Raw genomic sequence first — 16,928 nt, 5'->3', positions numbered from 1 at the left:
TGATGAATGGCTTAGATGCATGAAGCTCTCTGCGTACTGTACGTGGGCTAATTGGAAGGTCTCATGAAGTTTGGAGCTCTGTAGCAACAGAACTCGTTGCACTATGCGCTTCAGCATCGGCTGACCCCTCTCTGTCAGTTCACGTGGCCTACCACTTTGTGGCTGAGTTGCTGTTGTTCCCAAACTCTTCCATTTTCTTATAATAAAGACGACAGTTGACTTTGGAATATTTAGGAGCGAGGAAATTTCACAATTGGATTTGTTGCACAGGTGGCATCCTATGACAGTTCCACGCTGGAAACCACTGAGCTCCTGAGAGCGGCCCATTCTTTCACAAATGTTTGTAGAATCAGTCTCCATGCCTAAGTGCTTGATTTTATACACCTGTGGCCGGGCCAAGTGATTAGGACACCTGATTCTGATCATTTGGATGGGTGGCCAAATACTTTTGGCAATATAGTGTATGTCAATCTGTCATTGTGAAGAAAATCATTCATTATTATGACCTTGATTTATGTTCATTGTGCAAAGTTCTGCTTTTTGTTTGGCTGCGTAACAAACAAGTCATGAAACGGACACCACAGTGTATTTGCTGCATCCAATGCTTGCATGGATCCATGACTGGAGACTTTGCAGTATAAGGCATTCATGTGAAAAATGAACTGGCTTAGGAAAAAGAAAAATCAATAAACCATGAAAATGTTTTCATCCTTCTATTTTCTGTACTGTTTATTCAATCCATTCCAGGTAGCATGGAAGTTGGGGTGTATTCCAGCTGACCTTGGATGAGAGGATGGATCATCAATCGCAAGAGTGACAACAAGTCATACTCACGTTCACATTAACCGAACAAACCACTATGTAGCGCCATGCCGTCCGGTCTTATTTCATAGTGCCTTGAATAAGGTTGGGTGCCGTTTACATATTATCAAAGTTTCCGAGTTTCTGATACAACAATACAGTGAAATGTCTAGTGTTAGAGCAGTGGTTCTTAACCTGGGTTCGATCGAACCCTAGGGGTTCGGTGAGTCGGCCTCAGGGGTTCGGTGGAGCCTCCGCCGCGGAGGTCGAGACACACCCGACTCATCTTGTACATAAAAACTTCTCCCCATCGGCATATTATGGATATGGCAACAGCAGAAGTCAAACTGATTTGCAGGTGTGTAATTTGTTGTGAGTTTATGCACTGTGTTGGTTTTGTTCTTTGAACAAGGTGATGTTCATGCACGGTTCATTTTGTGCACCAGTAAAAAAAACACAACTTTGTCTTGAATTTGAAAAAAAAAAGAAGGGTTCGGTGAATGCATATATGAAACTGGTGGGGTTCGGTACCTCCAACAAGGTTAAAGGGGAACATTATCACCAGACCTATGTAAGCGTCAATATATACCTTGATGTTGCAGAAAAAAGACCATATATTTTTTAACCGATTTCCGAACTCTAAATGGGTGAATTTTGGCGAATTAAACGCCTTTCTATTATTCGCTCTCGGAGCGATGACGTCACAACGTGACGTCACATCGGGAAGCAATCCCCCATTTTCTCAAACACATTACAAACACCGAGTCAAATCAGCTCTGTTATTTTCCGTTTTTTCGACTGTTTTCCGTACCTTGGAGACATCATGCCTTGTCGGTGTGTTGTCGGAGGGTGTAACAACACGAACAGGGACGGATTCAAGTTGCACCAGTGACCCAAAGATGCGAAAGTGGCAAGAAATTGGACGTTTGTTCCGCACACTTTACCGACGAAAGCTATGCTACGACAGAGATGGCAAGAATGTGTGGATATCCTGCGACACTCAAAGCATATGCATTTCCAACGATAAAGTCAAAGAAATCTGCCGCCAGACCCCCAGGAAAAGAGAACGGATGAGGGTATGTCTACAGAATATATTAATTGATGAAAATTGGGCTCTCAAAGTGCATGTTGTTGCCAAATGTATTTCATATGCTGTAAACCTAGTTCATAGTTGTTAGTTTCCTTTAATGCCAAACAAACACATACCAATCGTTGGTTAGAAGGCGATCGCCGAATTCGTCCTCGCTTTCTCCCGTGTCGCTGGCTGTCGTGTCGTTTTCGTCGGTTTCGCTTGCATACGGTTCAAACCGATATGGCTCAATAGCTTCAGTTTCTTCTTCAAATTCCTTTTCGCTACCTGCCTCCACACTACAACCATCCGTTTCAATACATGCGTAATCTGTTGAATCGCTTAAGCCGCTGAAATCCGAGTCTGAATCCGAGCTAATGTCGCTGTACCTTGCTGTTCTACCCGCCCTGTTTGTTTGTGTTGGCATCACTATGTGACGTCACAGGAAAATGGACGGGTGTATATAACGATGGTTAAAATCATGCACTTAGAAGCTTTTTTTAGGGATATTTTGAAATTTTGAAAAAAACTTCGAAAAATAAAACAAGCCACTGGGAACTGATTTTTAATGGTTTTAACCCTTCTGAAATTGTGATAATGTTCCCCTTTAAGAACCACTGTGTTAGAGTAATACAGTTTCCCATACACTACAAGTGTGTGTCTTCGTGTGTTTACATCGCCATGAAAGCGTGGTGAAAAAAATGTCGTAGATTAGTCAAATTCATTTCAACATGACGACCTGTAAGGTTGGCGTGCTCATGTTTCCTAATGTCCGTCCATTGCGGTCAAAGAAAGAACAGCATTGCAGCACTGCATTGCGCCTCTCCGTCACGCCAGATTATTTCTAGGCTTCGTCTCTCCTTGGACTTCAATGATGCCTGGACCCAGGAATCAGATCCCAGTGGAGAGGGGAGAGAGGGAGGGAATGGAAAAACCTGGCTGCACACTATGTTTCAAAGCATCCCATGTGAGATCTGCAGTGTTGTTATGTTGGCTTGGGTTACATCTTTGGAGGTTTTACATAAAAATGAAGAAATAACCATTGACTATTATATTGCAGGCGCAGTGCTCATTGAAGAATAAGGTAAGGTTAAAAATCCCTTGATGCTATTTCTGACCTTCTGGGGATGCAGAGGAGACAACAGTCACACAGGGAGTGGGCGGACTGCCACAATCATCTAAAAAAAGCCCATGAGAGATTTGAAGGATAGCAGCTAAAGATGCATCATAGACACTGCACAGATATTTACATGAGTCAGACGGATCTGGTCTTTTTTCATCAGTAGACACCTTGTATCGCATTGTTGTGGACACAGTATCATAATCCACCCGAGAGTCAGCGTCAGAGGACATTTGTGTTTTGCACAACAGGACTATTTTGTCCCCAAAATCTATATATTCATGTACAAATGTGAACTGCCAAAAACGCTGGTTTTCAGGATGGTATATTGTGTTTTATATATTTAAAGTAATCGGTCTGATATTTGTGTGTTTAATGTGTTTCTATAGTTTGCACTTTACATAGAAATGGAGCCTATCCTAGGGATTGGATAGGATAGGAGCCTATTCTATCCTATCCCAGCTGGGGACAAGCAGTAGAAAATAGATGGATGGAAGATAAGATAATAGCATTAGAAGATGTATAGTCCTGCACCGTTCTCTCAGACTGAAGCTGTTCTATCTACTGTAAGTTTTGATGTACAGTTCAGTTACAATCCATCCAACGCCCTGAGACCAGCAGCATAATGGCTGTTTCATACTTTATTCTAGGCATTAAAGACGGTGCGATCTGTTTTTCACCCTTATACAGAAAAACCAATCTGCCAATAATGCTGGAGAAGGAAACAAGATGTATGGTTGGCGAAAAGGTCATTTGTGTCCGCCCTCTATTGAAGGAGGCTTCAGAAACGGCTCATGTTGGCACTGATCTCAAAGTAGGGCATCAATCATAATATCTTTGTGATGGTCAAAGTGTGCTCTATTCCTTGTTTTTTGTTGTGTGTGTGTGTGTGTGTGTGTGTGTGTGTGTGTGTGTGTGTGTGTGTGCGTGTGTGTGTGTGTGTGTGTGTGTGTGTGTGTGTGTGTGCCATAAATATCGTGCCATATATGGTCAAGGTCTACAGCAAGGGTGCCCACTAGAGATGCGCGGTTTGCGGACACAACCGCGGAGTCAGCGGATTATCCGCGGATCGGGCGGATGAAATTAAAAACAATAAGATTTTATCCGCTCGCGGGTCGGGTCGGGCGGATTAATTAGATATTTTTTTTATTTTTTTATTTTTGTTGCGGGTGGCAGTTAAACCAATTGGGAAATATATATACATAGTTAAATGTTGTTACCCACATACGAAAAACGAGCAGGCACCTGCTGCATATGCCACAACAGAAGAAAAAAAAAGAAAAGAGATGGACACTTTTACGGAGCGGAGAAGGGACGCCTCGCCGGGGTCCGGGACCGAGGCCCCTTCCCCCAAGAGGGCCCCACCGGGAGCCGTAGCTGAGGCGATCCGCGAGAAGGGCCCGACGCACGTCCAGGGTCACTACCGCGCCCACCGCACCGACACCCCGCCTCGTCCGCTTTCGCAGTGCGCTCACGAAAGGGGTGGGGCTCACCCTGGTTGATATAGAGAGCAGGACGGTGGACATGGAATTTCATTTAAGGTTTGTGATAAACCATCAAACTCATTCGTTAAAAGGACTCTATAGTAATATAAAGCAAATTTTTCTGGACATTATCATGCAAGAAAAGTTTATTTTTGGGATCGCGATCACCGCGTAATGATTTTTAAAGGTTGCATTACATTATTAACTGTCCCATGTGATCAGCCAGTGCGATTGGAAGTCCATGCTCAATTATTGCCTCCGTAAATAAAACTTCGGCATTTATCACATCCAAAGAATCTGTTTGGGCGACGAAAAACGTTGAAAGTTTTCCACTTGTATCGCTAGCAACGGCATTAGACTTGTGTTTTTTTGTCCCAACGTGGTCTTTTACATCGCTAATTCCTCCGTGTCCGATCGAAAAATCTTGTCTGCACAAGGTGCAATTCGCGTAGTTTTCACCCTTTTTTTTTTTTTTTAAATTAATATTAGATATATAACAACGGGCGGATGGCGGGCGGGTGCAGTTCTGATCAAACGTTACATCGGGTGGATGGCGGATGGTTGACGACTTTCTGACGCGGTTGCGGATGAAATAAATTGCCTATCCGCGCATCTCTAGTGCCCACACTTTTTCGGCAGGCGAGCTACTTTTCAATTGACCAAGTCGAAGGGATCTACCTCATTCATATATATAATTTATATTTATTTATTTATGAAAGACATTTTTCTTAAAGGGGAACATAATCACAATTTCAGAAGCTTTCATGGCTTATTTGACTTCAGAGCTGTTGTTTTTGTACTTTTTTTTGTTTTGTTTCTGAAGGATCCACGCAGCATGGCGTCACATCCACAAACAATCTGTAATGAAACAAGGCGGGTCAATGTCTGTTCATGAGCCAAAACCTGCTTCTTCTCTCCGTGAGATAAAGAGGAGTCCACCAGCTGCAATGTTCTGTTTGCTGCAGGATGAAGCTGCAAAAACATCTCTGGGTGAAAACAAAAAAAAAAATCATCTAAGGCGGTTTTTGACCTTCTCATGGCTGCCTTGTATTTTGCTTCCATATTTGGAACTTGACTTGTCTGCCGTGCATCTGTGGATGAGTCGTAATGTTTATGTGACACTTTTAAACGTTCCTGCTAATGACGTACAATTTCTGCTCAATGTATGACGCAAGGTGTGCATTATTCACATCCGTTAACATTATCGGAATATAAAACAAATCATTCAAAAATATGCGTTTCGTTTATTTTTTTAACTGTTCAATTTTATAGCAAAGAAAAGTCCGTTTATTTCCATTTTTTTTGGTGATGCTTCACTTATAAGGATCACGCATAGTAGTGAGTATGTGCATTGTGCTCATGTAAAATGTGCCAAATCATCACTAATTGTAATTCTTCTTTGGTAGATTGGATGATTGAGATTGTTGCCTGTGACAAAATTGTACACACCTTTCCCTCTTGCTGGTCATCGGCCTATTCACACACTGCTGTGGGATGGCTATTATTGGAAAAAAAAAAAAAATGCTTCAATCAAGTTGAAAAGTTAAAAAAGACTGTAGAACCAAACTAAGCAAAAATGCTCTCTAATAATCAGTGGTATTAAAAGAGGTTTAACATTCACAACCTCTGTAACTTTAATGTATGTATCCGATATTGTAAATGGAGTGACATTGTATTCGACACTTTAAAGGGGAACATTATCACAATTTCAGAAGGGTTGAAACCATTAAAAATCAGTTCCCAGTGGCTTATTTTATTTTTCGAAGTTTTTTTCAAAATTTTACTCAACACGCAATATCCCTAAAAAAAAGCTTCAAAGTGCCTGATTTTAACCATCGTTATATACACCCGTCCATATTCCTGTGACGTCACACAGTGATGCCAATACAAACAAACATGGCGGTTAGAACAGCAAGATATAGCGACATTAGCTCGGATTCAGACTCGGATTTCAGCGGCTTAAGCGATTCAACAGATTACGCATGTATTGAAACGGATGGTTGTAGTGTGGAGGCAGGTAGCGAAAACGAAATTGAAGAAGAAATTGAAGCTATTGAGCCATATCGGTTTGAACCGTATGCAAGCGAAACCGACGAAAACGACACGACAGCCAGCGACACGGGAGAAAGCGAGGACGAATTCGGCGATCGCCTTCTAACCAACGATTGGTATGTGTTTGTTTGGCATTAAAGGAAACTAACAACTATGAACGAGGTTTACAGCATATGAAATACATTTGGCAACAACATGCACTTTGAGAGTGCAGACAGCCCAGTTTTCGTCAATTAATATATTCTGTAGACATACCCTCATCTGCTCTCTTTTCCTGAAAGCTGATCTGTCCAGTCCAGTTGGAAATGCATCTGCTTTGAGTGGCGCAGGATATCCACACATTCTTGCCATCTCTGTCGTAGCATAGCTTTCGTCGGTAAAGTGTGCGGAACAAACGTCCAATTTCTTGCCACTTTTGCATCTTTGGGCCACTGGTGCAACTTGAATCCGTCCCTGTTCGTGTTGTTACACCCTCCGACAACACACCGACGAGGCATGATGTCTCCAAGGTACGGAAAACAGTCGAAAAAACGGAAAATAACAGAGCTGATTTGACTCGGTGTTTGTAATGTGTTTGAGAAAATGGCGGATTGCTTCCCGATGTGACGTCATCGCTCCGAGAGCGAATAATAGAAAGGCGTTTAATTCGCCAAAATTCACCCATTTAGAGTTCGAAAATCAGTTAAAAAAAAAAAAAGGTCTCTTTTCTGCAACATCAAGGTATATATTGACGCTTACATAGGTCTGGTGATAATGTTCCCCTTTAACACAAGGATGTCAAACTCATTTTAGATCAGGGGCCACATGGAGAAAAATCTACTCCCAACTGGTAAAATCACTGCACGATAACTTAAAAATAAAGACAACTTCAGAATGTTTCTTTGTTTAAAAATACAACAAGCACATTCTGAAAATGTACAAATCATAATGTTGCTTTTTTTTTTACACTTACATGTTGCGGTTAATAGTATTCTACCTTTTATTTGTCGATATTTATACTTTCTGAATAAATTATGTGATAATGTTCATCAGTCAACTGATTGGTGTTCATTTTCAATCTATCAAGATAAAAAAAATTATATCAAAATCAAATTACAGGATGTTGTTTATGTAGTTTGCTCATTTTCCTCGACTAGTGCAATAACATTATTGTGGTTTATTTGTTTTACATATGTAGCATCATCTACAAAAATACAAAGAATTTCTATTGCGACATCTAGTGGACACATTTAGAACAGCGGTTTCTTTCATTCATTCATTTTTACACTTAGCAAACTCATCCCGAGGGCCGGATAAAACCTGTTTGTTTTACGGGGTTTTTTTTACGGGCCGTACGTTTGACACCCCTGCTTTTAACACATGCACATTATGAAAGGTATTGATTGGAGAAGTGGCGTTAGAATTTTCGACAAACAACTGGTTAACTTTAAAATAAAATAAAACGTTTGAATAAAACATTGGTTAGGCAAGTCAAACATGTAAGATGTTGTTAGCTGCCAAAATAGACCTTTACCGTGTTACTGCTTTTTGGCTGCTCTTAAATATCCATGATGCTTTCTGGTAACATGTTGCATCATTGATGTAGTGCTATTGCTCTGTTTGACAAAATGATTGCAAAACTTTTGACAGCATCTCCGGTTTTCTTTGGGTCCATTGCTCTCTTTCCCCCTTGTCGTTGTTTTCCTTTGAGCCATTGTTGACTTTTCTTGCGGGTTTTCCACCACACTCTCACACACCACTGCTCCGATGTGCGCTTTTTGGAGCAGTCTTGCGGAAACAAGGTCTGCGTATTTTAAATTCTCGGCACTCCACTCTGGATGTTATATATTTTTTTGATTTAAACCCAATAAACAAATCAATGTATCAATAAAATACAAATCCAAGTTTTTTTTAAATCAAATTCTAGCAACAAAAGCACACCTAATGTGTTCATTTGGGTTGAAGTCAGGAGTCTGGGCAGCTCCCGCCATCAGTGTGTGAATGTGTGTGTGAATGGGTGAATGTGGAAATAGTGTCAAAGCGCTTTCAGTACCTCGAAGGTAGAAAAGCGTTATACAAGTATAACCCATTTACCAGAGGTGTGGACTCGAGTCACATGACTTGGACTCGAGTCAGACTCGAGTCATGAATTTGATGACTTTAGACTCGACTTGACAAAATGTAAAGAGACTTGCAACTCGACTTAGACTTTAACATCAATGACTTGTGACTTCACTTGGACTTGAGCATTTTGACTTGACATGACTTGACATGACTTGCCACTTTCCCCAAAATCCAAAGCTTAAAAAGTTATTTGGGAGCGCTCCGTATTTTTCATTTTCTTCGTCTGTCTATCAGCGTGTTGTTCCTGTCAGCTGGTGTGCTGTCAGTACAACAGCCAATCAAATTAGATTTACGTTGTTTTCATCACACAGCATTCATCCAATCAAATTGCAGGACAACCAATGAACAAGAGTTGTCCAAGAACGTGCCAGTGATAAACAATTATGTTAAAGTTGGTTTCGTTCGGGTATAAAAACTACGACTTGGTCAACAAAAAACGAATTGCCGTATGCAAATCACGCAGTTCGAATATTACAGACGGAGACGCAACAACTTCAAACTTCGTTCGACATTTGAAGTTGCACAAAGAAGGGTAAGTTTTGAATGTAAGATAACGTTTATTGGCTAAGTAACGTGACTTTTATTTGCTGTGTAGTTAAATCAGTGAGGCTGCAAACTCACTGCTAACGTTATAACCATAGACATCTTATAAGTAGACGCAGCATAGAGCGCTACTGCCTACTGGCGCAGACGAGGCGCGTGGCCGCCATCTTGGAGTGGTGATCCGCTCCACTCAGTGCAATTAATTTGGCAGGAGCAATGAACTGTCAGCGCATTTAATTCATTTTACCTCACTGAATACCACTGATTTTCACCCCCTTTTTTGTCATACGTGTAGCTATGATAACAGACACATGTTTTGGCGTGTTTTATTATTCATAGTTTGCTTAACAGTAATATAATATTCTTATACGCTTAAGTGACCAGACGTCCGAGATCAAAACTGGGAATATAATCCCAGAGAAGGGGGAAAAAAACGGTAAACTATTTTTAAGTTGAAGAAACAATATGATTAGGTTATATATACATATGCGTGTATCCTACATAAACAATGTATGAATACATTAGATATCTATATATCTTAGGGACCTATAGACTGTATCTCTGTTGCTTCAGCAGCAGAGAGTTGATTCTGTCTTGACACTTTGTATTGATATTTTCTATTACATTCTTCCCTTAAATGATAATGTTTGCAGTGATTGTTTTATATGTATTATTTTATGTAAGTCGCTTTGGATAAAAGCGTCTGCCAAATACTTAAACATATATAAACACCTGAAAGTCTTCATATCAGCTAAAACCACCAATCTGTTTCACTGGATTCAGAATAAAACCAAATTCTGTTTAACCCAACAATGTTAGTATTTGAATATTGTTACTTGAAGACTGATTCCTGGTTACAATTATACTGTTAAGAAAGTATTGTCTTATACTTTGCCTAAAATGAGAATGCATCATAATCAGTAGTGGCTGGTGAATTTTGTTTTAGGTGGGGCTGAAAGTTTGTAAACCAAACCCCTGTAGGGGCGTCATCCTCCCCCAGAAGATTTCTTTGTGATTTTCACATACAAATATTGAAGATCTTTGATCCTTCTCAACTCTGTGGTAATATTATTTTCATAAAATACAACCAATAGTACGTTAATGTTAAATCTCACTTGTGAAAAGTAATCCCCCGATTCCTATTTTCAACAGTCCGCTCATTTGAGCAGGAAAACGCTGAACACCAGCCCGGCATCTTTGTTTTCTACCTTTCAACTGTCAGTTTAGGCTGCTCGCCGGCTCCTCATCACCACTTCAAGATGGCGGCCAAATTGCTCACGTCACAGCAACCAATGCTGCGTCTACTTATAAGATGTCTATGGTTATAACGTCATTGCAAACACGGCAATCTGTTGCGTCCACTGCAGTTTGCTACCTTATTCATACTTTTTGTCAAGTGATTTTTTTTAAGCAGGGTTTCATGAGGTACCTATACATAACGTTACGTTAGTCAATGTATCACACACAGTAACGTAACGTTAGTCAATGTATCACACACAGTAACGTAACGTTAGTCAATGTATCACACACAGCAACGTAACGTTAGACGGCAGTCAGCAGCACCGCGTATTTTAGCCACTTACAAAAAGACAAACATAGTCAAATAAAGGTCAGTTAAAATGTATACTATATTAAGAATATGTGTACATATTGCATAGGGTCCTGACATCTAAAAAGTACAACTCTGTTCATTGTTATGTTCATATATTTGTTATGTTTTTCATGTGTACGCACACATAAACACACATACAGTATGAGATGAGATCAATGAGATAAGGTAAGAACAGGATAGAAACTGCTGTGGAACTAGTTACAATGCAATATGCCATGGAAATACAATGTTAACACTTTTGTGCAAATAAGTACAGTTGCACTTGTTTTTTTCAAATGTGTTTATTCTGTAAAGGAATGAGTTACATGTTTAAAATGACTGGTTAATAGTGCTATTTTGAAGTGCAATGTCAGCACTATCTTTTTCCCTGCAATTTCAAATGCACTTGTTTTAATAAATAAATACAGCGTTTTAAAAGCATACACAATCTGTGTAAATATATTAGTCTGTGGTTAAATGACTTGAAAGGACTCGAAACTCAAAATGCAGGACTTGGGACTTGACTTGAGACTTTCCAGTCTTGACTTTGGACTTGACTCGGACTTGCCCTGTCTTGACTCGGGACTTGACTCGAGACTTGAGGGTAAAGACTTGAGACTTACTTGTGACTTGCAAAGCAATGACTTGGTCCCACCTCTGCCATTTACCATTTATAACCAATTTAACTAAAGAAGTTGAACAAATGACTACTGACTGCATCTGAAGTAAACAAACTACAACACCTTAGTTGCATAAATCACATGAGGAAAAACGTGACTACAATTGTTGTGTATTTGATGGTTGTGTGATGGGTGCGTCGAACAAAAAGCTTTATTTTGTTTCAGCGACTAGAGCTGCAGCTCTAGTAGAAGAAGTGTGTCGAATCTCTTCATTCTGCTGTCGTGTTGAAACAATTGTGTTTAAAGGCCTACTGAAACCCACTACTACCGACCACGCAGTCTGATAGTTTATATATCAATGATGAAATCTTAACATTGCAACACATGCCAATACGGCCGGGTTAGCATACAAAAGTGCAATTTTAAATTTTGCGCGAAATATCCTGCTGAAAACGTCTCGGTATGATGACGTCAGCGCGTGACGTCAAGGATTGTGGAGGACATTTTGGGACAGCATGGTGGCCAGCCATTAAGTCGTCTGTTTTCATCGCACAATTCCACTTTATTCTGGACATCTGGGTTGGTGAATCTTTTGCAATTTGTTCAATGAACAATGGAAACAGCAAAGAAGAAAGCTGTTGGTGGGAAGCTGTGTATTGTGGCCGACTTCAGCAACACAAACACGGCCGGTGTTTCATTGTTTACATTCCCGAAAGATGACAGTCAAGCTTTACCATTGGCCTGTGGAGAACTGGGACAACAGAGACTCTTACCAGGAGGACTTTGAGTTGGATGCGCAGACGCGGTACCGTGAGTACGCATGCAGCTGCGGCTTCCAAACATTTGATCGCTTGCCCGTACGTGTGTGCCGCTATGTGCATGTCACGTACGCAACTTTGGGGAAAATACATGTGCTGTATGAACCTTGGGGAGGTGAACGGTACTTTGGGCTGTGGGATTGAGTGTGTTGTGCAGGTGTTTGAGTTATATTGGCGGGTTATATGGACGGGAGGGGGGAGGTGTTTGTTATGCGGGATTAATTTGTGGTATATTAAATATAAGCCTGATTGTGTTGTGGCTAATAGAGTATGTATATGTCTTGTGTTTATTTACTGTTTTAGTCATTCCCAGCTGAATATCAGGTCCCACCCGCCTCTCACAGCATCTTCCCTATCTGAATCGCTCCCACTGCCCTCTAGTCCTTCACTCTCACTTTCCTCATCCACAAATCTTTCATCCTCGCTCAAATTAAGGGGGAAATCGTCGCTTTCTCGGTCCAAATCGCTCTCGCTGCTGGTGGCCATGATTGTAAACAATGTGCAGATATGAGGAGCTCCACAACCTGTGACGTCACGCTACTCGTCTGCTACTTCCGGTACAGGCAAGGCTTTTTTATCAGCGACCAAAAGTTGCGAACTTTATCGTCGATGTTCTCTACTAAATCTTTTCAGCAAAAATATGGCAATATGCGAAATGATCAAGTATGACACATAGAATGGACCTGCTATGCCCGTTTAAAAAAGAAAATCGCATTTCAGTAGGCCTTTAAATATCATTTCTAATAGAGCCCCTCTCCTTGTGGGTCTAATCTTGATGCCGGACAGTCTGGCCTGTCTATCTTTCCTTGTCATTATTCCTATAATTAGTTTAAGTCAGGGACAGAGGATAGGGTTCGGAGGTTACCTATCTGTGGACCTTCTACCAGGTGTTGCTAATGTCTTAAATCTTCCTCCTGACACCTACATTCTTATGAGATTACCAATCTCCTGTGGCCACTCTCTTAAGTGCCAGTTATGGGCCTTTGCACTTTGACCTTAGTTGGAGAATACTTTTAAAATACTGTGGGGATAGGTTGATTGGCAACACTAAATTGGCCCTAGTGTGTGAATGTGAGTGTGAATGTTGTCTGTCTATCTGTGTTGGCCCTGTTATGAGGTGGCGACTTGTCCAGGGTGTACCCTGCCTTCCGCCCGAATGCAGCTGAGATTGGCTCCAGCACCCCCCGCGACCCCCAAAGGGGACAAGCGGTAGAAAATGTGTGGATGTGGCCAAATACAAAAACATGCTACTTCCAATCCTATAAGATAATTATACATGATATAATTAACCACACTTCAAAAAGGGAGAGGACTTAAAGGAGTGCCTTGAGGAACGCCTTAGTTATGTAAATCACAAGTTTGGATCCTAGTGTTCTATGTTTGCTCGCAAAGTTAAAATGTCAATGCAAGGATCTGTCCATGTGTTTACGGTCTAAGTTCCTCTATACAACCGGATCACTATCGGGTTTTTAGGAATTTGTTGGAAAAATGTCTGTTTGCCAAGTTTTGACCTGAACTGCGGGGGTCGGTATGGTGTCATTCCCCAGCCGAATTTGACCCCGGGCAGCCAGTTCAATAGTCCTGATATATTGCCTTCGGCGATGACAAGTCTTGTTTTTCCAGCCGGGTTTTATGCTACCAGTGCAACAATCAGCAATGCAATCCTCCTGTTTTCTCCAAAATTCGATCCAACTTTTGAGGCAGAATTTGAACACAACACTCCCCTCCACATGTTACTGACAAATCAAGTCAATGGCAACAGCAAGATGTGGCACAAAGCAACACAATTCAATTGTGCTGCTCATCTCACAAATGCATGTTTTTTTTTACAAAGAGGACATCAGTTAAAAGAGAAAGAAACAGGCTTTGTCAACAAGCATTGTTATAACTGGGAAATAACCTACCAAACACACATTTTGTTTTAAGTGATAAATCATCTTTTGTTTTTTTGTTTTTTGTTCAATGGTGAAAAACAACTAACATGCTGGAACACATTTCTGAACGTTTGTCAAATTTGATTCCCCCAACGCAGCCTAATCTGTTGAGTCTGGACCTTTCTGACAAGTTGAGTGCTGCTGCAATCAGCCAACTGCTGACTTTCGAACGACCCCTCGCTGCAGTGTTGAGGAGAGCTGGCGGAGGCATCAACCCCCCACAGCACAGTGGTTTACTTGGACGACTTTAGCGAGTCAATCTAATCTTCACTGGTTCTGTGGGGGGGGGAAGTTGCTGTGTTTAAAATATAAACAACAGTAAACAGACAATCCATCTAATGAAAAATAACGATTATTAAGATGGTGTTACGTATGGGAGGAGTAGACGGCACAGACCACAAGGGGGCGTAGTTAAACTCTATGATTTATTATATATATATATATATATATATATATCATGGGTCCCCAAACTTTTTGACTCAGGGGCCGCATTGGGTTAAAATAATTTGGCCGGGGGCCGGGCTGTATATATATATATATAAAAATTAGCGATGAGGTGGCGACTTAACCAGGGTGTACGCCGCCTTCCGCTCGATTGTAGCTGAGATAGGCTCCAGCGCCCCCCGCGACCCCGAAGGGAATAAGCGGTAGAAAATGGATGGATGGAGATATATATATATTGCCCTGAAAACGTTTTTTTTATATAAAATACTGTCTGTTCTTTTCATTTTAAAATTTTTGTTTGTTTGATAGTCATTGTAAAGTTCAGCTGTTTTTTTCAGTGGGGCCCTGGCTCCACTGCAAGCATGAATTAATAAAGTCAAGTCAATAACGTGGAGCCAACATGAGACATCAACGTTGTCTCAGTTTACAAGTATTTTGCAACGTTGATTAAAAAGTCAGTTTTAAAAAAACATGTATGTATAACCAACATTGTATCGATGTCTTGTGCCTGCTGGGACGGTTGAGCAATATAGATGATACACAGCGCATTCACAAAGTATTTACAGAGCTTAACTTTTTCCACATTTTGTTATGCTACAGCCTGTAATAAATTAATTTTTTAATGAAATTAAATAAGTACATTTCTCTATCTTCTTGTTATGGGACATTCATCCTCCGCTGTTGTCATTTCTAATATAAAGTAATGTAAAGTTCTTACTTATATCTGCCATTAAAGCACTAAAAACATACCGGTGTAGTGAGTTTACATTATTCACCCAAGGAACTTTAGTTATTAGAGAGTTCCGGTCGGACGTTTTTTCACGGGACACATTTCCGGCGGAGGAGGAGATGCTGCTCCATTATTGATTTAAGTAAAGTCTGGATGTCATTAAAACAGTTAGCTCCATCTTTTGACACTTCTTCCACTCCCGTCCTTGCACGCTACACCGCTACAACAAAGATGACGGGGAGAAGACGCTGCTGACGGTGAGACACGTAAATAAGACCGCCCACAAAACGATGCATCCTAAAGCAACTGTCAGAAAGCGGCTTGAAGATGATCTGTAAAACATAATCTATGCAACATTTTGACCAAAGAACCACCATTACATGTTATGTAGATCACAAGGAAGTGTTTTCCATTTAGAAAAAATAGCAATAATATGACTTCTTTAAGTTATTTTTTAATTCTAAATAAGCTCGAAAATAGACCATTCATCGGCAGTGCGCCTTATGGTCCAGAAAATACGATATTTCTGTGTGTTTCTATTGGCAAAAATCAATATGCAAGACACGGCCGTCTTGTTGTGAATAAATCTCCCTTACAAGTGAAATACATCCGTGAGGGAACAAGCACGCCACTTGTTATCTCTCGTGTAGTAAATAGGACCTATAATGGGCTCCAGTGCTCCTGACAAATATATGACATCAACTGTAATTTCCTACATGGCCTCCTCCTAAATAAAAATGGGTAGTATAAATGATTTATTTTATTAAATTCCCCCTCCGCACTTCAGTTATTGGAGCGTACGGTCAATAGTGGAGTGGAATGCATGAAAAAAGCCTGTGCTGCACTTTTGAGTCCATTTATCAACCCTGCCTTATGGATACAATGTCCATACTGCATGGCATTTGGAAGGTGAACCAAATGAACCCAACAAACAAATCAGGGTTAATGTCTTATACTACGCTGATGTTTCAGCTACAGTCTGTTTTGGGAGGTTATTTTTTGGGTAAAAGGCAGCCAATTTGTGACATCTCTCTGCAGCACAGATTTGTTTTGCACTAATAAAGCGTGGATGAAATACTCCTGTAAGCATGTGGATAGCAGCTAGAAGATAACACCGGAAAGCTATAGGATCGAAGAAAATCTCTCTAAACAGTCTTTTTTTTTATGAGTGGTCTTTTACATAACCGACATGCAACACAGTCTTGTCAGTGAGGATAATATGCAAATGTAACATTTCATGAAAATGCATGTTCTCTTTTTCTGAGCTACATTTTCATGTTTTTTAATTGCCCAGGTCGACAATAGATGATAAACGGTGTGGAAGTCCAAAACACGCCAGTGGAATTTTAGAAACGTGACATCACACCAGGAAGCAGCGACCGCTCTGAGAAAGGCTGGGGTGACAGCCGAAGCTCGGATTTATCTTTTACTTTTTTTTTAACTATTTGTCTGCACACAATAATATTTTACTAATATTTAATTAAAACATGATGAACTTATATTGATTAATGCTTACAAAGACACCTTTGTATGGCTCGTTAGGGAGACGTCTCCAACATAAGCACCAGTTTCACCAAACAAACGGAGCCTGGCAGTCACATGACCACACTGTCGGCCCC

At 40.7% G+C, this 16,928-nt stretch overlaps 1 protein-coding gene across 2 annotated transcripts in view; it reads right to left on the bottom strand.

The window, feature by feature from the left end:
* The window catches only part of ptger1a (prostaglandin E receptor 1a (subtype EP1)), a 60,359-nt gene that overhangs the window by 39,065 nt on the left and 4,366 nt on the right, over nucleotides 1-16,928 (bottom strand). The gene's annotated exons all lie outside the window — the stretch shown is intronic.

This window comes from Nerophis lumbriciformis, linkage group LG27 (genome assembly GCF_033978685.3).
Source record: "Nerophis lumbriciformis linkage group LG27, RoL_Nlum_v2.1, whole genome shotgun sequence".
NCBI lineage: Eukaryota > Metazoa > Chordata > Actinopteri > Syngnathiformes > Syngnathidae > Nerophis > Nerophis lumbriciformis.
The sequence above is the reverse complement of the archived record's forward strand: the minus strand, read 5'-3'. Positions and strand labels throughout refer to the sequence as shown.